Raw genomic sequence first — 25,191 nt, 5'->3', positions numbered from 1 at the left:
TGAGAATAATAATAGTACAATTTGATTGAAGGGAAAAAAAAAACCCAGATGTTCAGCTGTTTTAGCATTTTAAAAGGGAAATGGACAATGGACATCTTTACAGTAAAGTCTTGGATGAAAGTTTTACTGTGACTCAACTTGGGGAGACACTGGAAAATTATAGTGGAGGTAGGGTCCCTTTCTTCGTTAAACAGCTGCATTGAAGTGTGAAACGCTACCCTCTCAAGTATACTTGTAAATTGGCTGATGACTCAGAACAGCAAACTGAACTTAAACTTGCTCTTATTCTAATGCCATTTCTCTAGTCTATGGCGAGAACAAACAGAAGTTTTTCTTTAAAATTAAATTTCAAAGGGATCTCAAATATAATTCTTCATTATAAAGGTAAGTTATTGATTTGTAATATCTAAATTAATCATAAACTAAATTCTTATAATTTAAAACTTGCTAAAACTTTAATTCAACTAAACTTTTAATCCATTTATCTTAAAAATCCAAAATTATCACCATTAACAATGCAAATGTCTACTAATATTAATAACGTATGGTTATATTAACATGAAATATTTTTATGCTAAATATGAAATATAAATATAATCTATGTTTCCATACATTAAGAAACATCATAACAGGCCAAAATTAAAAACAAAATTTTTTAAACACGTCCTGCGCTATAGTGCAGGATCGATCAACCTATCAATCGGCTCGACAATCGAAACTCAATCAACTTGAATGGAGCACATCAACATCTAAAAAGCTTTTCTATTAATATGCAAGATATGAGAAACAAGTTTGAAGACATTATGAAAGAAGCTGAGTTTATTGCAAATAAATGGGGCATAGAAACTAAATTTGAAAAATAAAAGAGAAATAAAGAACCTAAAACACTGTCATTGTTAACAAATATGGAAATTATTAATAATGTTTAAAAAATACAGAAAACATATAAAGAAGACTTGCACTGGAAGTACAACCTTTATTATTTATAAATACTTTCAGAACAGAAATCCAAAATTTGAAATCCTTTAAGGATTTAGCTAAATTAGCAATGGTAAAATATTATGACATGACAAGCAGTTATTCGGGAGTGTGCAATTTACTTATATTGTATTTATCATTACTTGTAACCACAACCACGAGTGAGAGGTCATTTTCACTACTGAAACTAATAAAAACATATTTAAGAAACATATATAAGAAACAGCATGACACAAGATTGGTTGTCAAACCTTTCACTATTGAGCGTTGAAGCTGAGATGGCTGAGAAAAGGGACGTCCAATTATTGATAAATAATTTTGCGGAAATGAAGTTTAGGAGACGCAAATTTTAAAAGAAAGATTTTTTTCTTTATGATGAATTTTGGCCACCAATGTTATTACACTTACTGAGGGAGGAAAAAATTAGAGAAGAAGAGCAGTACGGACTGAGGAAAATGAAAAGGAAACAGTAAAAAACTTTATCATTCTTTTAGCTTTTTTTTATAAAAATCATGTATTTAAGTAGTTTAGTTTACCAAAAGGTTTTTTTAAAAAGGTAGAAAAAAACTTTACCATACATATTTTCTACAAAAATTGTACGTTCAAATAGGTTTCTTTATGAAGTTTATGATAAATATGTTTTATATTTAACAAATGTATCATTTACATTATAAAAGTTCTTATTTATTACTTGTATATTATTGCATAAATCATGTTCGAAAGGTAGGGTACGAACTGCGCCAAATTTGATATCACAGAGCACTATACATTAACGTAATAGCCTTTCTGTACGTTTATCAATTATCTTGTCCGTCAGTTTAAAATATAACTAATTATTTATAAGTTGGCTAACTTAAGCGAAAAACTTTGATAGGCGCAGATTTTATATAAAAATTTAAAATATTAGTATGTAAAACTTCTTGGATTTTTTATAAAAATCTCCGCAAATCTAGGCTTTCTACCTTTTCTTAACGTCGACATGTTCCTTTTTTTTATATAGACTTATTCATTTATTATCAGTATGCATCTCAGTGAAAGGAGAGAAAAATATGTCTCTCGCACTCACACAAAAAGTCTTAAGTAACTGAATTAAAATCATCTGACGTCAAATGCCCAAACTAAAGCAAATTTTCATTTCACCAGTTGGTCAAGGGAAATTATTTTCCTTTTTATTCTTTCTTCATGTTACGTACCTTTCAACTGGTTTCCTGGAATCCTTGATTTTTTTTTTTTTTTTTTTAAACTTTTCGCGGTTTTTTTTTTTTTAATTTTTTTAAAGCACATTAAATTTATTGGGAAAGGGGCCCAAGAAAATGTTTTGCATAGGGGCCCAAGAGTTCTAGTTACGCCACTGACTGCTTGTGCAGAGTAGGACAGTTTAATATTTCCTATACGGCTATTAATTAATTCATTTCAGCGGGTTTTCTTGTATGACAGCTGTATTAATAATTTTTTTCCTTCTTTATTCTATTTGATGATATATTGCTGTATTATTATCATATATTCTCTTTATAATATTCATTGTATTGCTTGTATATTAATGTTTGTTATTTCCAGTACTGCTTGCGCAGAGTAGGTAGGACAGTTTAATATTTCCTATACAACCACTAATTAACCCATTTCAGCGATTTTTCTTGTATTGCATGTGTATTAATAAATTGTTTATATCTATTCCTTTTCTCCTTATGGCTTGCAAAGAGCCACTTTTTTTCGGAATATCTAAAATTTATATTACTGCAGGCAAGCACTACTTAATTTGAAGTACTATCTGCACCAGTTTTACCGCTGGTATTGTTAAATAATATTCCGCTTTACTATAATCAGAATTCAACAGTGCAAGCCCTTTTATTTGAGAAGGTTCTTCAGTCAGATCATTGACTGTATTGTAAATTTTATATCCTCTTAATGGTCAGTTGCTTTATTACACCTTGTTTAAAAGTACTAGTTTTATTCGACGTTGGTTTTATGATTGATGTAGCACAGACTGGTGAATTACTATCACTGCTTTAAATATAGCGCTTTACTAGGACTTTCAGCAAATGGTTAAAGGAGACAAGACTTTATGTCTTGAAGAATTATACAATATAACTGATATACAAATAGGTACCAAAGCAATCCTGTGGTGAGTTTATTAAAAGATGTGCTTTAAAAATGGCATCTTCATTTGGACATAATAAGATAGCTAGAAATTTTGAAACAGTGTCCTTGTCCCATCAGGCAGTAAGTAGAAGAACTAATGATATGGGAAGTGAAGTTTCAGGTACTATAAAGGGCATTTTGGAAAACTGTTAATTTTTACTTTCTAGCTCTAGATGTTAGCACAGATATAGCTGACATATAATATATATAGCTGACAGATATATAATATATATAGCTGACAGATATATAATATATATAGCTGACAGATATATAATATATATAGCTGACAGATATAGCTAATATAATATATATAACTGACAGATATATAATATATATAGCTGACAGATATACCTAATATAATATATATAGCTGACAGATATAGCTAATATAATATATATAGCTGACAGATATAACTGGTCAAAACAATAAATGAAGAATTCGAAATTCAAGAACTGTTGAAATTAAAATCACTAGAAACTAGTACCAAAGGTATTGATATAGTCAACGTCCTGGATAATGTCATTTCTAAATATGAAGGCTTCGGGAAATGCTCTGGCATTGCTACAAATGGAGCTAAAGCAATGGTTGGTCATAGAACTGGGTTAGTAAGACTGTGTAAAGAAAAAGGAATAGATTGTTTGTTTTTCCACTGCATTATCCAGCAGGAGGCTCTCTGTAGAAAAATTATAAGGCTAAGTGAGACAATGAAAACTGTTGTAAACACTATAAATTTAATAAGGGGAGGCAAAGCCAAGAGACACAGATCATTTATTGCATTTGTGGAGAATTTGGATGCTGAATATGTTGATATTTTATTGTACTGTCACGTGCGCTGGCTAAGTGCTGAAAATTGTCTGCAACAGTTTTTTGGGTTGAGGAATGAAAATCTTCCTTTCCTCAAAAAAGAAAACATTGGGCATGAGTATCAAGAAAATTTGGAAAAAATCCAGTTTTTAAAATAATCTTGTTTTTCGGACAGATTTAACATCTCATCTAAATGTTTTAAACTTGAAACTACAAGGCAGAAAACAAAATATATCCCAGCTTTATGGACATATTGAAGACTTTCGCAAAATATTTAATGCAAAGTTAATTGCACTGAAGGCAAATAATACGGACATCTGAAAGAAGAAAATGACTCAAATTTTAGTATCCTTCATGAAATAATTACTGATAGATTCCAGGATTTTGACTCTCTAAAAACAAAACTTTCATTGTTAAACAATCCCACGGAAATTGAAGTAAGTATTTTGGCTAATTTAAAGTATGGCGGACGTCTGACGGTGTGTTACTAATATCGTTCTAGAATTCGCACTACTTAAGCTGGGTAGAGAAACTACACTTTTTTTTTTTTTTGTGCACTAATATCAATTACTGATCCTAAGAAACAACATGAGAAGTGTACATTACACAAGAAGAAAGATACGTAATATTGCACAACTTCTCGCAGTTTACGAGTATTATGTAGAATTTTCCTGTTTTATTTTGTACCCAGTGTATAACATTTTTCTGCATTCTCGTATTTTTTGCTTTTTCTCATATAATATTTATTGGTCATGTTATATCTTGCAGTATAAGCCTGTTTAAGGTTCAATGAGCTGAGTTTTTGATTTAATGGCACAGCTACGGATCTCTCAACTGATTTTTATAGATCTCTTCGCGTTCTTTATAAGAACTCCTTTGGAGTAGAAAAGCAGGTGTTCGGTTGAGTTCTTTATAATACGGGCACTTTGAATTAACTTATCTTTGGAATTGAGTCTGCATCTTTATGGTGCAATGTGACTGTAAAAATAAAAAATTATAACACATATTTTTTTCTCTCAGTATAACTAAAACATCTCGGAGCTAATAACTAAAACAATGAAGTGTATGACGAACACCAGTTTATTACACAAAAATAAAGTCACACACAAAAATAAAAGAGAGATGTTTTGTTAGGGTACATTACTCGCGCGCAGAGTTCAAATCCTAACGAAAATTCATTTATTCGCATGACCTGTGGAAAAGGAAATGAATGTTTATATTTTGGGGAACTTCGCATCACGTAACTAGAGCAGGCGCTCCGTTTGAAGAATGACTCACGCCGTCTGTTACAAGGTTATATTTAAAATCTGGAAGATTATATTGTAAACCTCCAACAGAACTTCATAGTTCATTTGCATGACACTGCATGGCATTGGTGCCATGATTCACAATGCATGACATTGGTGGCGATCGGGTAGAATTTCATAATATAGTCTTCCATCGTGTTGCTGGCTTTCATAAAGTATGTGTCAGGCGCACAAAAGCTAAACACCAGAAAAGTCAGAACAACAGACGAAGTAAGTATATAATTATGCTGGGATACAGAGGAAGAAAATTGCTGAGAAACGTGGGATAAAATATCATACACAGTTTTATCAGCATCTACATGTTGTATTTTGACAGAAGCTTTGTAGAACAGAAAGTTTGTGTCTTCTGTTCTTCTGTTCTATTTCTTCTTGAAATTTTGTTGAATCCATCACTCTTGATGCAATGTTTTGAAAGGGAGATTTAGTGATGAAAGATTTCTGTCACGGATAATCGTTTAAGAGCAAACGTGATTTACATACTTTGAACCATCGAGGTAAGATCAAAAGGGAGTGCCAGCCACGCTCTACGCCTGACGCAGTGCTGCTGAATTTCGGTTTCGGAAACGGTGTCACATCCAAAGCATTTTGACAGCGGTTTGGTGATACTTCCACCCACGACGATTCTACACAAATTGAAAAGTGGGAACACTTCTGAATCTTATTACTATTCCGTTAGAACGGCGTCAGTTAAAAATGCGCCACTTCTTTTTTTTGGCCGCCAGTTATTCCCAAGTATAAAATTATGAAATAATAATAGAGTTCAAAAGACTAAAAAAATTACTGTAAAAAGACATTTTTTTAAGTTCATAATTCTTTAAGAAAGTAAATTTTTATTTTTAATTCTTTAATCTAGAGAATTCTACCCATAAATAAAAAATAACAAAACAAAACGAAATTTAATCTAAACAGGTGGCATAAAGAATATTCTACACATAACTAAAAAAATAATGAAACAAAAGGAAATTCAATCTAAACAGGTGGCAACAAATTACAAATACCATTCAATATTATAGAAAAAAAAGTCAGTTTTTGAATATAACCGACCACATAAATTCTATCAAATATGACTCTAAAAGGTAACGAGCAGTGCTCCGCTGAAATTTATTTCCCCATTTAGCACTGCCGCACAATCGCTCCGCAGTTTGGATATGGCATCCGGTTTCGGGGGTCTTTAAAATTATAACTGCGATTCACAGTGAAGTGGTCAGCATTTCTTAATTCCTCTTTCTTATATCCTTTCCAGCACTCTGAAAGTATGCTGCCATCCGCGATGTTTTCCTGAATGGAAGTCATCAATGTTGTAGCCCAACGATCGGGGACGGCGACCAGAAAACATTCCCTGTTTTATCGATTTAAACTCCGAATACCCATTGTTCCGGAAGAACGTATCGAATGCTGTTTTTCTTTTTGTGAATGACTTTCGTTTATTTCTACGATTTTATTGGCTCCACCAATTTTACGAGACATCAAACTATTTGCACATACCTCCTTCAAGTAGTTATTTGATTATCTTATTATGCCTGATTTCTAAATTCACACAGACAGATAATACGAAAGTCACTGAGAAAAGGAAGACGGGAGCCTTCAAACCATGTTTTGGTTCTCAATCCTTTTTTTTTTTTTTTTTTTTTTTCACAGCAAGAACGTACTTAACAACGCCATATATGAGCTTTGGTTGAATTAAAAGTTAACTGCATCGAATGATTTTGAGAACAAAGTCCATTGCTATGAATAATTCCTTTGTCTTGAAAGAATCTTATGGCCTCTTCGCCTTTAGTTAATTTCTAAATTGTGTAGTCCATAATACTAAAAAAAATGGCGAAATATGCGCCCCCTAAATAACGTGATAAATAAATAATATTTCAAACGAAAATTGAAAATCTCGAGCCACAATATTTGGCGTGAAAGAAACATCCATTGTTGGATGGGAAATAATAATTTGTATAGTGGCATTTAACGCGAAAATCTTATAAGGCATTTCTTCCGCCTTCTTGGCATGCCTTCGTGGTGTGGTGGTCTGCACGCTGGGCGCGTATTCCAGAGGTCCGCGATTCGATTCCCGGAGAAGGCGTTGCTAATTTTTCATCTTGCCTGCTTCCAAAAATACCTAATGTCTCTACAATCTTATTTTAGTTTATTTTTCGATAACTTGCAACAGCGATTTTGATTATGAATTTGTTTTACAAAATACTAAATTACTGTACTATAAAAATATAGATTTTAACAAAATGTTTATGTTTAAAGAATGATAAATACCTTACGGTATTTTTAAAATGCCAAAATATCGCAAAAATCTAACACAATTTAGAGCTAAATTTCCTTATAACTAGTATTAACGTAAAAAATAGTGTACTTCTTTTGATGCTCTTGATAGTGTATTTGCCACTTTTTTTTTATGTTTCGATTATCAAAATGTTTTAAATAAAATACATTTTTCATCATCCACATAATACTGTAATATGCATGCCCCCCCCCCAAAAAAAAAAACTTAGGGGGAGGCATAATAGTAACTCATTTCAAACTCATCATTTTATTTTTATATAATTAAACAATTTTGCGTTTATTTATCGTAACTGAAGAATTAAACTACTCCAAATCCTGTAATCTTTGTTAAAATTAATAAATATATAGACAGATATGCTAATAAGTCAACTTTTCCTTCTTGTGTAAATGTAACCATATATTTGTGTAACATTGTATACAGAAATATTTGACAGTTCGGCGGAACTGGTATGTGCGGTCAATGTGATATGACTATGTGAACGTGTCTCATCATCTTGGGAACTTATTAGCAGTTTGAAAATAGGGTAATGTCAATGTTATTAACCGGTATATCAATACATTTTGCATTACCATGCAAAATGTAAATATCTGGTATTTCTGAATTAAGATCAATTTGTTCTTTTAACTGTTTCAAAAAATGAAGCAATGTTGGTACGCAGAGTAAGGCAATCAAGATTGCTATGTGATGACAATGAGGTTAATGTTTAATTGTGAAGTGGATAGCTGTTTTTATTATAATATCAAAGAACTGTTAAGCTGAGTAAAAGTGCTAGGAGAGGTATAGAATGCTCTGCCAAAATATATTTACTAGAAAATTTGAATTTTATAATTGAATGTGTCTAAAACGTGTTTTAAATCAAAAGTTTGAAACTTGATGTCTAAATGTAAATATAAAATTATGTATGTTACAATATTTGCAATACGCACTTAATAGGTCAGGTTACGTTTTTTACATAGCGTAAAGCATGCAAGGACTATCTGCCTAAGGAAAGAGGTGCCTTCCTGCAGGATGGAATTTCGAAGGAAAACTGACCTTTGAATCCGTATTAAAAATAATGCATGCCATTTTCATTCAATTTATATTTCTACATATTTCTTATGTAACACATTCCGATGTATGCTAAATTATTGTAAATTACTTAACTCGAAATGTATAGTAAATGTACAGAAATTAAAGAATTGTACACGCAGAAAATGAAAAATATTAAATATATATGGGTATTTATGCATATCCTCGTAAACAGCATAACATTTCACAAAATACTTAAATATTTATTAAATTATTTATAAATGTATTTGGAAATGAAAGGTTTATTCATTCATAAACTCCTGCGAAAGTTACTAGTTATTAAATATAGAACAACTTGCTTATAACGAGCCCTGATTTAACGAGAATCCGGATTTAACGAGGATACCGAAAATATTTGGTTGGCACAATATTAAGCCTATGGGAGCATAACTCGCTTTTAACAAGCAAACCCCAGTTATAGCGAGCAATATCTTTCTGAGTCATAAAATTTCTATTGACTTCCACCTCTCCAGCTCGGCTAATGCTTTCCTGGAAAATTTTCTTTAACATTCCGAAGTCTACCGAAAGTTAGTAATGAGTCATAAATCCTGCGAACACATGACGGCGTCTTTTTTATCTTGGAGAATGATCATGATCGAATTTTTACCACTGAATTCTACCGGCGTTATCCAGTGTATGGACCAAGGTATCATCAGATGTTTTAAATCAAACTTTCATAAGTACTTGATTTTGATGCTTCTCGATAGAAGAGAAAAAACAGGAATAACCTCAAATGCTAACGTAAACGTACTCGAAGCGATATGTTTGTAGAGTCATTAAGATTTTTTTTAGAGGCAGAAAAGATGAAAAATAGCAAACGCCTTCGCCGGGAATCGAACCACAGACCTCTGGAATACCGGCCCAGCGTGCAGAACCACTACACCACGAAGGACGCTAGGGAAGTGGGAGAAATACCTTATATATTTAATGAAGGATGTATGGAAAAACTTTACATCAACATGCATTACCAACTGCTTTCGTAAGGCTGAACTAGACAATTCTCAAGAGAGACAAATCACTGAGGATGAAGAAGTAGACGTCTTGGAAAATGTGAAAATGAGTAGAGAAGAATTTGAAAACACGCCAGTATTATCACTTTCGAGATATCTACAACCGAGGATATTGTAGCTGAAATTCAGGCTAAAGCAGAGAAAAAAGTAATGAAAGCGACGATGATAGCGCAGAATGTGAAAAATTTCAAGCTGCACCATCCCCAACATACGGAATTTTTTTTGGAGTGCGCAGAAAACCTTCAAACGTTTTCAGAAGCCAGAGGTGCAAATGACGGTGTTTATCGGGCCATGAGTCTTCTCCAAAGAATAGCAACACAAGAAAGGGATAATAAGGCAGTTCAAAGGAAATTAACACACTTATTACTTTTGTGCTGTATAGAAATAATAAATAAATAAAATATTTACTTTTGTGATTTTTTTTACGAACCCGTTTTTTACGAGCACTCGGTTATAATGAGCACATATCGTGGTCGTTTCACGCTCATTAAAAGGGAGTTCGACTATATATGAATTTATAATGATTATTAACAGCATCTAAACATATAATAACTTTAACATTTAACTGTAAACATAACTGAAATTCTTTTGAAAAATATATTTATAAAACTATTTAAGCAAGAATTGTTCGTACTCAGCGCCGCCTGAGATAACCACTGACCTGACTTTGTTGTAAAAGTCTTACAATGTTAATAGTCATCCTGGAAGAAGGGAATATTCCTTCCGTGTAAAAATATAAATATAAATATTACATGGGCATAGAAGGCCTGTGTATAAGCTTAGATATGTTACTTACAAACATTGTCTTGCACAAGTTACATATGATAGTTGCATAAAATCATGACAGCTATGTGTACATTTAAACATTTTCTGAATTCATATTTACAATACTTTTACTGAGACAATCAAAGTAAACTTGTAATTTATTTACACAGTGACTGGATTTTCAATGTCATTTTAAACTGCTTTGCAATATTATTTTTATCAAGTACATATAAACTGGATAGTAATATGCTTACATTACAGTCCTGTTACTATTCTACGGGGTGAGCTATTTTTTTAGTGTTGATTTTCAGTTGTTGTAGTATTTTGAATTACTATTAAAATTATCTGCGAAGATTCAATTCTCAAGGGAGGGAGAGAATTTCTTAGTACCTTGCTGAGCATAGCCTGATTACCTTCTCTATTTTAGTTTTCGTCTGCTTGTTGCCTCAGGTATTCTCCGCCATTGCGGCCAGTATTCACTGCTTGGCATTTTTAAATGCAGTTTATCGGTTTGTGGGCAGTTGAAGAGGAAGTGATCTGCATCACCTACCGCACCACAGTCACACAATTCTGATGCTCGTTTGCCGAATGGGAAGGGATTATAGCCAGTGTAGAATTGAGTTTGTGCTTCGCTGTATATATTAATTGAGCATGTAACTTTCGGAAAGAACTTGTAGGAACCCTGTGCTTTCCCTTTCCCATGTTTTCTGCCATTCTTGTAAAAGGCTATTGAGGGTGATTTTTTTTAAATAGGACTGCGGAACATTTACTGCGTTTTCCAGTGTACTGGAGTCACTGGTTGCAGATTTCGCAAGCATGTCCGCCGCTTAGTTGCCAGTAGTACTCACATGAGCTGGAACCCAGATAAGGATAGGTCTGTCATCTGGTGGGATACTTAGAATTTTCTGAATATCTTGCACCAAAGGACTCTTTGTCTTGTGCCCTCGGATGGACTCAAACTTGAGTCGCTGTATATGTTGACCTTTATTCCTAATTGATATTTTACCAAATTGATGGCTGCTTTTAATGCAAGAAGCTCCGCCTGAAAGACGGTATTTTTGTCTGCCAGTCGTCTTTCCCAAGTTTTAACCACTTCTCCTTCTTGGAGTACACAGCAGGCGCAGCCTGTGCCCTTCTCTGTCTTTGAGCCATCTGTATAAATATCTAATGCTTTCTCATTTGGCGGGGTGTATTGCAGGTGTATTGTGTGTGATAAATCTGTATCTGCAGGGTGTCCAAGCATGATTCCAAGCAATTGTTCGTAGTGGAAAACAATTTGTTAAAAGGTGTAAAAATTGATAAGTATTAAAAGAATTATTTTCTTACATTTTACAATAACTAAGTTACAACTTAAAAAAAAATATTAAAAAAAACCCCTTTTTCTTATAGCTTTTAGAAATCCTCATAGAAAGTTAAATACATGGAAATCAGTAGGAATATTTAGCGTATTTCACTATTAAAATAGAAGGTGCTCTAATTTGAAATGAAACGAACAGAGCATTTATTATAAAATAACTCTGAGTTTTGATTTAAAAGATGTCTCAGAAACTAAAAAATCAACTCACATTTGAGAAAGTTTTTCAGGAAGAAGCTCTGTAAACAGAAAAGAAATAATGCGTAATTTTAATATTAATAATACAATAAACTTTGATTTTAATTTTTGTAATCGTTAACAGAATAAAATCGAATTCCCTCAAAATTTCTGTCTAATGCAATTAACGAAAATTTGTGAAAATATTTCATTCAAATTAAAACTCTTCTGAGTAAATTGTTCTGGGAAAAGTATAGCATTTAATTCCGTTCAGAATGAAATGCTGTTTACTAATTTGTTCTTTCACATACTTAGGGCTCACATACTACTTCTCTCACATACTTAGGAATTATAGCAGAAAAAGAAACTATATACATTAAAATACATACATTTTCGACGTAATTACAAAACGTTTACTTATGATCATGTCAAAACCTGTTGATCTTAATGGCAAGTCACTGAATGTTTTTGTCTCCAAGTGGGGTGAACCACTGCTTCAAGGCAGTGCAAGGGGGAAACTCGTTAGCGCATCTCGTCTTATTTCCTACCCCGTGCTTTGAACAAGAATTGAAATTGCTGTCAAGCCAGTGCAGAAATTCTCCTCCTCATGATACTAAGAATTTCGACATGCACAGTGATAGGTGAAGTAAATGATGATCTCTACTTAGGATTGCCGAAGGAGGATAATGCAAAAAATGTAGACTTAAAGTAGGAACAAATGTGACGGCTTAGGAGTGGTTGGCCAAATTGTCCAGGAAATTGCACAGAACTCACCTCGCTTGCTAAATGGTGGGCTAATCATTGCTGAACAATCATGATTTAGAGTCTTTGAACGAGAAATGAAATCGTTGTCAATGCAGTGCAGAAATCATATTCCTTATGGCCCTAAGAATTTCGATATGGACGATGATAGGTGAAATAAATGATGATCTTTGCTTAGGATTACGAAAAGCTCATAATGTAAAAAATGTACACTGCATGCAGAAACAACGTAACAGCCTTCGAGTGAGTTCTATAACTAGTTCATTAAGTGGATGCTTAATGAAGTAGTTTAATGTTTAACCGTCGGTATTATACTCCTTGAAATATTTTTTTTAAATTTCTGTTCCAGAAAAGAAAAATATTCGTAATTCTTTTTTAAAATTTTAATACTTTTATATGTAACTGAACTTTATTAATAATTAATAACCTATCAAAAATTATCAATCAAACGTAATGCAAGAATGCTAGAAATTTAATATATTCCTAATAAATAAATTATACCAAATAATTATAGAATTCTTCTTGTCTTGCAATATGCTAACAATGACTTTATCAATATTCAGGCAGTCTTCGAAACTCCGTTTTTTTATTAAAGTCAGAATGAAATAAAATTTTCTTAGTATACACAGATGTGATTGAAAATTAATTCAAGTTATTTTATAGTTAGCTTTTCTAGCCCAAAGAAGCGTTATCCCAGAAGGGTTAGTTTCAAAACGGGATTTTGTGTTGAATCACTATAAAAATCTGACTAACTTTTCGAATTGTTGCTACCAAATATTATCGCCCTGTACTCTATTTAAAGAAATTAATTAACGAATTTTTGATTAATAAACACAATGATTTCAAAGCGAGTAATGCACGTGAAAAAACATTTTTATCTTCAGTGTGCGAGACTGTCTGTCGGAAATTCTAAAGATATGCTGCTTTTAAATATTTTTATCCCAAAGAGACATTAACCCAAATGCTCCGGGAACCTGTATGCCATGGGTGTCTAAACTATGAACGCTTGAAACCGCACTGCAAAGGCAAAAAATTTGCGGGGCAATACAATATTTTTTAACAAATTAAAATGAAAATTAGCTGTATGTTGTTTTATTAAAATAAATTATCTTCTTTTTATTATTATTATTTTTTAAATTTGAATTAGATATGTATAGGCACATATTTATTATTAATTTGTAAAAGTTTCGTTTCATTTAGTTTGGCTTTCATAAAGATGAAAAAAATTCAAATTAATGAAATGGATGAATTTGCTTTTGATATCGGGCTCAATGGACGAGGTTATAATTCTTAATCCCTTTTCAAGATGTTTGTCAGTGATCTTTGTCCTAATTTTGATTTTTGTATGCTTAATTCTTGAAAATAATTGTTCACAAATATAGGTACTGCCAAAAGCTGAAGACAATAAAGCATGATTGTGAAAATTAGGATATTTATCGCGGGGTAGGTAATCTTTATAAAACTCCAGTAAAGAAACATTTTCAAATTTTTCTTTCAGTTGAATGTCACTTTGCAGTTAATACATCAGCACATACTAAGATGTTTTTATTTAAATTTTTATTTTAAAATAAATGCCAACGAATCGATTATGTATGAATCAAATTCAAACATTTATTTTTTAATAAAAATGTGAAAATTTAAATACTTTTATAATTTGTGTTCGGGCCGCATTTTAAAGATTTTTGGGCACAACCGGCCTGTGAGCCGCACTTTAGACACCCATGGTGTATGTGTTATATAAATGAAAAAATTCCCCTTTGGGCGTAAATATAAAATCTGAAAGCTTCACATTTTTTTAATCGCTAGAAGTAGATTCTTGTTTACTTTTTTTACCGTTCATATTTATGCCTTTCTTCTAGTTTAAGAAGCCTTCTGAAATCAGAAGAGAACAGAGCAAGTTGAATTCAATGGAGTAAATAACGAAAATACCTTATGCATTTTCATTACTCATTTTATTGAGTTCAAATTCTTTTCCGATCGTACTGATTTCTTCTACAGTATTATAAAATAGGTTATTAAATTTTTCGAAATCAGTTGCCCATTCATTGACTTGTACTGAAATGCCACTTTTAATTAGATGCTACTTAGAGACACATATATTGACGAAACATTTCATTCACTGATTAATAACTGAAAAAAACACTACTCACTGATTGATAATTAGATAATATTGATAATTGATAACTAGACAATATGCTTAAAACGAATAAATAGTATAATTTAACTCAATCGCCCTGATTGTCAAGCGTATTCATTTTACTACAAGCAAAGTTTTCTTAGATAGAGATATATATATAAAAAAAAGACCAAGGTTTAATATTTTCTCGAAAAGTGCGTCAGTTACATTTTTATCAATCGATTTTGTAATTAAATTTTTATTCAAAACTTTTTTTCTTTTTAATGTTGGCATTGGGAAGAAGCATTTCAAACCGGTACTGTATTATACAATCAAAGTTGTCTGTGAGTTTTGTTGTGCGTGACTACTAGACGTAGTGGCTGTCCAGTTATCTTTTGTTACAAATTTTCCAATGATAGTAACTAGGCAACGGCGTAAAGATGCTGTTAATCAAATGCAATATCGGTAAACGGAACAGATAACTGCTTCCCATAGCGATCGAAGCGAATGGAGGTTTTTGTTTTGTTTCCTGTTTCTGTCAAATTTCCACTCACATGTTACACATATTCCTCAGCAAATTTCATAAGCACACTGTGATTTCTATATTTCCTTCTTCACTGCTTTGATGTTAATAATGTGTGGTCTTTCAGTTGTTTCAGTATAGTTTCATGGCTGGAATTTCAATATTCGCAAGCTTCTCATCTGTGGAAAGTGAAAGCTTTCAGTTTGGAGAGAGTTTATTTGAACAAGGTGAGGATCATTTATTTCATGGTGCGTAATTCCCATTGCAGTTTTATGGTTATGGGTGTGCACAGTGATTACGTTTGTAGAAACGGCCAATCAAATTATGTCTAAAATACAGGTAATAAACATTCAAAAGATTATTTGCATCATCAGAAGGCTTAATGCGAATGGACCGTACAGAAAAGTGCACTGATTAATTTAATTTTTTCTTTATGTACTTTACTATTTCTTTAAAGCTGTTAAAATTTTGTTAATATCTAATTATTTTCCGATTATGTACATTCTTTACGGGAATCGGTTTTACTATACTGACTTGCTTCGGTTACTCAGGTTCAAAGCTGGATTTAAGATTCACAAGGGCCTGAGCTAAAGATTTTCAGCCTTCCTTCAAAGCTGAGATTTGTGTATGATAATGCATATAAAAATTCCACTGATTTTAAGAAAGATAATTTATTATTAAAATAGTAATAACTGCTTATAATAATTAAAATACTTTATTTATTTATTTTAAAAAACCAGATCTATTTAATTTATTACCATCTTTAAAAAATAAACAATGTAAAACAATCTTCCTTTTTTTTTTGAAAATTTGACTTATCATCTTAAAATAAGTTCTCCAATTCATCATTTATTATGTATAAAATGCTCGAATAAAAGGACTTGTTTTGCAGCATGTAGGAGAATGAAAACCACTTTTATTCTCATTAGTTAATTTAATGAAAACATTTAGTTTCCTAAAAATACGAGAGACTCCTAAGCTGAATATATATCTTCATTCGCAAAACTATGAAGTATAGTATGAATTATAAAAGGCCAAGTTTCGGTATATTTATATGCACTTTCATGCCGCCCAGTTGGTATAGTCCAGAGACTCCAAAGTTGAATATATATCTTCATTCGCAAAACTATGAAGTATAGTATGTGGGTAGTATAAATTATAAAATGTCTAGTTTCAGTATATATATATATGAACTATCATGCCGCCCAGTTCGTATAGTGGTTGGCTTTCTTAACTGCCTCAGCGATGGGCCCGGGTGCGAATCCCAGAGAAGGCATGATTGTAACTGTCCTTCCCTTCATATGAGGTAATGGTGGCCACCTATTAGGTGCTTCCATAATGAGATTGTAAAGCTAATGGCTATTAAATAATAATATGGGCTAATGATAGGTGGGATAGAAAGCTAATGGCTATTAAATAAAGCACCTGGCAATTACCAAAATAAATAAATAAATAAATAAATAAAACATGAATCATCATTGCCTTGCTTACTACTGTTCATGTTCTGCTTTTGAAGTTTATTGGAATTCTTTATTTTAAAATTATCGTTTCATCTAAGTGATAAGTGTTTTTTGTAACTTTACTCCGTACTTTGTAACTGATACAGACCAGCTCCTTAATTATTCCTTAATGAATTTTTTAATTCGCATTTTTATTGTACTTACAGCTATCGCTGTTATTAAAGAATGACAAAAGGGAAATTTGTTATAAAAATTAGAATTCATATGAAAATGCTACTTTTACAACTAATTCGAAATTTAAGTGACGGCAACAAGTTACTTTTATGAATTTTCTGCTATTATGAATATTGTAACTTTTCACATTATATAGAAGCAAGAATAGTACCTAAACCTTTATGTACTTTATTGTATATACTTAACACAAATATTACTTTACGCATATAGTGTTAAAACAGTATTTGACCAAATACTGAAAAAAGAAGCAAAATAATAATATTAGTTGTATTTGATTATTACAAAGAGATTGTTAGTGAAATCTTGAAGAATATGTTTTAAAAACCAACGCGCAGTTTTGATAACATTTTAAAATTTTCATTCGATACGAATTTATTCTTATATCAGTTGGTCTATAAAAGTAATGGGAATTTCAGGAAATTAATTTTTAAGCTACCAGAACGATAAATTGGCAAGACCTATAAGTAATTACATATGTAAGCAAACAGGAGTGTAAAATATTAGAATTTAAGTGATTTTTTTAACATCTATAACAATGCATTCTCAATTTTAAGTATGCTTTCTTAAGCTGTATTATAATTTGTAGTCATTCTATATTGCACTTTTCACTAAAAATGAACTTATACGCTGAAGTTATTTTTGCATTGGTAAGCAATGTTTTATTGAGATGTGTTAAGTGATGCTTGAGAATGCATAAGCATATTTCTTATTACGATACTTTATCATTTCCATGGAGTTTGAAAGAGTTTTCGGCTGATCAAACAGAATATTGAAAAATTAGAATAACATAGGGAACTTATTATATCAGAAGAGATTTATGAATATAAAATAAAAAACATTTACCTAATAAGCATTATCGTTTGTCCCCTTTACCACTTTTCAAAGCTTGCATTGTGTTTCATAATTTGTCGAAATTATGTGATATTAATCGACTTCGAAATATCATATTCTTAAATTGAACTGTATGTGCATATATATTTTGATGCACTTCTAAACGAAAATATATTTTTGTTTTCTTAGATTTCTTTTTATTTATTTGACGAAGCTTTTGTGTTATTTCTCTTTCATCTGCTAGGGTTCCTTTTTCCTTCAATGCCATTTTTCTTTCATCTCCTAGGGTTTTTTTTCCTTCAATACCATTTCATCTGCTAGGGTTCTTTTTTCCTTAAATATCATTATCTACACATGTAGTTAAATCTTGAAGAAGTGAAAGAATACATTGTACACTATTTTAAGCTATCTTGTCCTAATCAAGAAAGGAGCTCAGCAGATTCAACGCTAAGAAGTAACGTCGGGAAAGGAATTGACTTAAATGGTTCAAAAGGAAAAGTATGCACAACACATTGAGGTTAGATCTAAATAACCCTTATCACGTTACTGAGAAGAAATGCTATTGGTTGCCGAGTTTGCTGGAACTGACTCATCTTCCGTATCTTAACTATGAGACATCACAACTTCCACATATTATTTTTGCAAGCGCCATCCAGTTTTAGCATTGCTGTCCTTTTTTCATCACCGACATGAGCTAAACAGTGCTTCTTTTTACATGGATTTGGAAATGATAAACTGAAAATTAATGGTGCTAGTACACTTCAGATTCTTCCGTTAATTGTTTTAGTAAACACATCAAGCATTTTAAATGCACAGGAACTTTGAGAACATCGTTTTTATTCCGTGTATTTCTTCAAATTTAAGTACTAAGTAATTTTACATGAACGTTTAAAATTACGTAGGTAATAAAGTCAGAATATGAAAATAATGATCTATAACTACAATCAAATTATCGTCAGGAAACGAGAGTGTATTTCCTGAATTATTTAATTTTGTTATTGCAAAACTAATTATCTTCTCATATAAAACTCCTACAACAGTTTAGAAACATTTTTAGGAGTGACTAGAAAAAAAAAAAAAAAAAAAAGTGTGAAGAAAAGAACATAAAAACTTTACCATTGTTTAACTGCTTTGCGCGCATTTCTTTCAATGATATTAAAACGTTTTTAGACGCTATGCAGCAGAAAATACAAAATACTGGTGTGGTAGCCTTTGTAAATTAAACAGGATGAACTTTTAGCGTTGAATGCCAGTTTTCCATTACATACTTTTAAAGCAGATAACTACAAATTTATATAAAATATTAAATGTAAATTTATATATTATTTTCCTTTAAATTTTAGCAACGCAAAATATGAACTCAAAAAACGGTATTCCGACACTCGCAGAAGAAATGTGGAAAGGGTTATTAGAGACTGGAAAATACTTTTAAATTATTGTACCATTTTAATTCAATGTTCTAAATTACATACCGTAAGGTATAATTTGATTCTGAAGTCGTGAGACAGCAGATATGTTAGATTAAAAGAATTCAAAAAAATGTTTTTGTTATTTATTACAAAAAATGCAATACATATTTGAAATATAAATGAATAAACGAATACTTTGTAAGTATCACATAACGGGTTTTGTGGCAAATAAAACTCAGTCTGTATGACAAAGTGTTTTCATTTCAAATGAAAGAAAGTGATTGGTAACAAATTAACTAATAACAATAACAACAACAAGAATAATAATAATTTTTTCTGAAAATTGATAAGAAGCAAGAATTTAAGGTTGTCGTTCTTGAAAACAGACCTTATGTAAGTGAAGTGAATCATGAGGGATTGGCTAAGAATCATTTAACTGAAAAAAATAAAAAAGCTCCAGACATCAGTTATTTTAACTGAAGAGAGAATTACTGAAGCACACTAATTATTGAATCTTCATATTACCTTAAAATAAGATAGGAACAACTAAATAAGTTACTTGCTAGTTGCTTGGAAGCAAACGACGTAGAATCATTTGACTAAAATATAGATAAATCCACATAGTTAGACTGACATTTTAAAACGAAATTTGATGCGAAGTTCTCAAAGTATGAAAAAATAAGGCATTTTTTGGCTCTATATTATATTAGGATAGTGACCTAAAGTTCGCTGTCATACATGTAAAGTGTATTTATTACGTAATTATCTTAATGTCCATAACTCAATAACCATAGCTTAATGATTAGATTTTAATGACATGAGAAATTTATAGGATTATGCTCTACAATTAAATAAGACAAAGAATTGTGGTGTACTTATAGTGTTCTGCTAGAATATCAAAAAAGAAAACGAACTGAGTAATTTCATTTTAAGATTGAAATAGACGTAGGGATAAAAACGAAATTCATAATAAACAATTTAAAAACCATTTTATTAATATCCAAAACTTCAAAATATGACAAATACAAGGGAGGGAAAAAACTTTAAAAATTTTGGATTTAAAACTACGTATATGAATATCAGCAAGAACGGACCTTTAGGTTCTGCATTGCCAGTTCTTCCGTTTGAAAATAATTATGCTTTTGGAAAAGAAAAGATGTCTGATTGAAATGCATTTTAGCCAGAAATGTTAAATCCTCAATTTCGATGTATTTTAAACCGAGATTTTTCAAGAGGTTTTTGATGCTATCAAGATGCTTTACACCCTTTCCCTGTCTCTGTGGTATATACATAGTGAACATAGTGAAAATTCACTATTTATCTTTTAGAGTTTTGGTTTAATTTTATGCTAAAGAAGGCCATACCCAATAGTTTAATGTAATAATACATATGTATCGATTGATTTCATTGGCTAAATGCTAGCAAGCTTTGCAAGAAAACACAAGAGATATTAATCATTTTAAATGAAATCGGTACACTTAAATGTTTTGTAATATAAATGGGTAAATATTAATTATATAATGTATGCTGTTGCTTAATGTTACATATTTGGTTGCCAAAATAGTTATCCTAGATTATTTAGAAAAAAAAATGTATTATCCAAAATGGTTCGGCCTGAATTAGTTCTGACCAACGGGGTTATATTTTTTATTCCAGAATCATATCATATAATATTTTAGAACCGCTATTTACCATAGAATCATTTTTACAACTTGCAAAAGTAAACACGGCCAGTCTATCCGACTTAATCACATGGAAATTTCGAGCATAACAAATTCGAAATTTACTTTCGATCATCTGCTTATAAGTAGATATATAATAAATAATAATGATAATGTAATATCATAAAAGAAAAAAATGTTTATATATTTAGAAATCTGCTCATTCCAGTCCAAAACTTCTGTTTGCAATAGCTTAAATATGTTTAAAAAAACCGAGTTAAATATGTTTAAAAATGTTGAATATGTTTAAATATGTTTAAAAAAACGAGTTAAATCTTTTGCAGGAAGTTAATAATTAAAATATTTAATTTGAAATAAAAATTCCTATGATATATACATAGTTCTAAAAGCATTTTAAATTTGTCAACAGTTTAAGTTAACACTTGTTATCGATTCATCCAGTTGTTTTAAATTTTTAGTTTCTTGACAAATGAAAAACAGATTTATAATCCTTGAAGAGTATGGCAAGCAATTAAATATTAGTTCGCAAAAGTTTCAGTAAATGAAATTGTGAAGAGTTCTAAAATTGGTTATAAGTTTTTTTAATTAATTTTTCTTAACTGATCTCCACTGATTATAATGAAGCATAACCGGTTGCTACATCTTAAAAAAAAAGGAAACTATATTTAAAAATATTTATTATTTTACAAACTGCCGCGATCGGTATAACTGTTTTAGTGTTCTTGGCTACTGTATCGTGGGTTTCTGGTTCGAATCCCTGAAGAGACATGGATATTTTGTAAGCTCATAGTGTCGTTGAGGCATGGGGTGCACTTAAAAACATATCCATCCGAAGTCTTTTCGAGTGGTTTGGTGGAAGGGGAAGAGGGTTAAGAGACCCTATGCAATCCCCAGGGCGCTTTTCGTCAAAACTGGAGGGAGCTGGACAAAGACGTACTGTCATCTATAGGATGCCGAAGACCCATGCCAACGACAGACGCAAACTTGCGGTCCTTGTGAGGATAAAACTCGTCGACTTATTTTGATAAGGTCAGAGAAGTGAGATAAAGCCTCAACAACAACATTATTCTGCGGTGGATGTTCACTCCCAAAGCCACTTTTTTTTTCAATAATTAATTCACGACATTTTTATATATCTCTTCAAAAAACAAAATGCATTAGTAATTAAAAAAAAAATATTGAACATAATGCATTGTTACGATGCTGCATTTGCGAATGAAGTTCCCTTTGTCTCTTTTCGGCTTGCAATGCGCTATATATTTTAGACAATAATACATAAAATTGTCTCTCCAGAGTTGGCAGCAGCATTTGAATGAAATATCCCCATCCTTTTATTTTGAATGTCAAAAAAAATTTTTTTTCTTCTTGATTTTAAACAGGTAAAATAAGTTTCCTGCTCTACGACCTCTCGGAAATGGCTTCTCGTCTGACTGGCTCTGACCAACGCAGTATCCTCGCCTGATTTTCTTCCTCTAAACGGCGGTCACGTGAGCATTAACAATTAGTTTGCGGGGTGAACTATGTAATTTCATCGCTGAGCATAACTTTGACCTTGCCATCCTGTGGCCTTGCATTATTGATGAAGCCACGTTATTCCTAGGTACTTAGAGCTAATATATAGCTTATTTGGACTCAAATGTAAAGACGCTCTTCATTCAAATACGTTTATGTTTAGATTGATTCGATGGATATGTAGCCAAATATAGAAGAGGGGGATTTTTAAAGCTGCATAATATGTATTTGGATTAATTTTCTTCGTGTCTGTCTACTATATACAGAAAAAAAAATATTTTCTTTCTCTACGTCTAGACAATTAATTTTATTAACTGAAATTTTTCTTTCAAATGTTTTGCAGAACATTTGAGGATACTTAAGTAGAATTTATTTTTGAAGTTTTATGATGTATGCCTACGCGCATAATTCTATACTTATTTTTATTAATTTCTGAATCTTAACTCCAAAATTATAAACATGGAGAGAAGAAATTTGAATACTAACAAATTTTCCTGAAATTTAATAAAATTGTCCTGAGCTTCTGGTCTCAAAGAAGCTGCTTTTTTTAAGTTATTATTTTAAGATTGGAACATATTGAGGAAAATAGCATTCAGAGTAAACGTCTGCCCTTTAAATAAGAGATGTTGAAATGCGTCAAAATCAAATCAAAAACAATAATAAATGTAAAGATAGTATTACCAGTACTACGAATAAAGGGAAACGGTAAGGAATTAAAATTTAATAAATGTAATAAAACTTGTGAAACATATGAAAATATGAACGTATGAAATAATGAATGAAACATATGAAAATTTTTTTTTAAATTCAGAAGAAAAAAGACCCGAGTAAAATGCAGAACGGGAAAATATTTTAGAACCATACGGAAAATTTTGCAATAAAATAAGTCTGGAAAATTTCAGGGCTAAAAAAGAGAAAGGATTTTAAATAAAGTTTTAAGGACTCCTATTCTGTGTCTACAATTTATAAGTAAGTTATAGCCGTAATCTAGATTATGAATTTTCAGGGGGTGTACTCCAACTACGCTGATGAAAATCCCCCCCCCCCTCGTCCTGCTATAGTCCAACTGCGCCGATCAAAATGTCTTTCCCCCGTTGCCTACAGGTTTACAATTTTATTTTTTGAAGCCAACTGTAGCCAAGAGGAAAATAAAAATAAAGAAATATATTTTTTATAAATGAATAGTGGATTTGTTGCCAATCTAGAGAAACTAAGCTTCGGCAACAACAAAGATAACGCTTTCTTTTATTATTATTGCGAATTAAGTCATGCTCAATCCTTTCTGGAATTTATTCCAGGAAATAAGTGTTTAAGATTTACTTCGTTATTTTTAATACAGATACGTCGAATTTTTATGTATTTTTGCCTTGTCGTGAAGTAAGAACTGAATTAATTGATGAGAAACACTGAATTGTCTGTGAAAAATCGTTTCTTTTTTGTTTCATTTCTTTTATACATCGTTTTAGATTTACTTTTGTTAATTGCTCTGTAATACAAAAGAAATTTTCAGAGGACTTGCCAAAGGTTTCGTAATACTCTTGCAGACAATAAATTTATCTTTGTAACTACATGTGGGGCTACAAGGCATTCTTCATGAGCACAACTATTGGCTCTGACCTTTTTCACCCCTACAACCGGAAGTCAGTGTATATTCCTTAAATAGCTAAATTTTAAATCAGTTCCGAACGATTCTTTGACTATCTTGGTGAAATATATATATTCTTCTTTTATAAATTCAACCTTGAATTAAAATTGGTGTCATTTAAGCATATTTACCTATGATGGAGTTTATTCGCAATCAGAGAGGAAAAATTCTAACTCAGGACATAAATTTTATAAGGACTGTGGAAAAGCAGAGTACCAAAAATGTCGTTGTACAAGCAAAAAATGCAAAGCAACACTTTATCTTGATAAGCCAAATAACGTGTTATCAAAATCTTATCTGTGTCACTATAATGAGCGTTGAAAGACTATTTCTAGACAAGTTGTTTCAAACGGTGTTAAACAGAAAGCAGCGGAAGATACATCTGAAAAACCTCATAAATTAATCAGGAAAGAATTGACTAGTGTTGCAGCTCATCATTCAGATACTGTTAGCAGCCATGATGATCACTGTATTCGGAGAAATATGTACCGACAGAGAAGGAAAGTCCTACCTCCACTTCCAAAATGTATTTCTGATGTGTATTCTGCATTAAATGTAATGCAAGTGATATCTTATCGACATGAAAATCTTCTTCAGATTAATGACGATAAAAATAATATAGTTTGTTTTTCAACAGATTCAAATTTAAGGATCTTATGTGACAAAAACGTTTTTTGTTGATGGCACTTTCACATTTTGCCCAAAATTTTTCTTTCAGATGTTTACGTTTCATACAGTGAAAAATGGACACACTTGTATTTTTTTTTTTTTTTTTTTTTGCTACCAGGAAAGTCTACGGCAATATACGAAACTATGTTTCAAAAACTGAAAGAACTCTGTTCTAACTTGCATTTGAATTTTCAGCCAGAAATTGTGGTGGCAGATTTTGAATATGCAATCCATGAAGCTGTGAGAAAAATGTGGCCTGAATGTGCTATTACAGGACATAGATTCCACTTGACTCAAGCTTGGTGGCGAAAACTTCAACAGTGCGGATTGCAGCAACAATATAGGAATGGTAATTCAGAAATTGGCAGATGGCTTCGACTGATATTTGGATTACCCTTTTTGGATGCTACTGAAGTTTCGGATAGTTTCGTTGAAGATCTGATGTCAGAGCAACCACGGGAT

General features: G+C 31.6%; 1 protein-coding gene across 3 annotated transcripts in view; it reads left to right on the top strand.

Moving 5' to 3' along the window:
- Nucleotides 1-15,250: 15,250 nt before the first annotated feature.
- The window catches only part of LOC118199267 (WD repeat-containing protein on Y chromosome-like), a 77,280-nt gene continuing 67,339 nt past the window's right edge, over nt 15,251-25,191 (top strand). For 2 of the 3 annotated variants that reach the window (XM_085817045.1, XM_085817044.1), the window contains exon 1: nt 15,251-15,514. The gene's annotated coding sequence lies outside the window, so the exon portion shown is untranslated. The remainder of the gene's footprint in view (nt 15,515-25,191) is intronic. The other variant, XM_085817046.1, reaches the window with a different exon arrangement.

This window comes from Stegodyphus dumicola, chromosome 5 (genome assembly GCF_044657685.1).
Source record: "Stegodyphus dumicola isolate Sdum_Otavi_A_Nest chromosome 5, ASM4465768v1".
Lineage (NCBI taxonomy): Eukaryota > Metazoa > Arthropoda > Arachnida > Araneae > Eresidae > Stegodyphus > Stegodyphus dumicola.
Note: the sequence above shows the minus strand (reverse complement) of the source record. Positions and strands in the feature narration are given on the sequence as shown.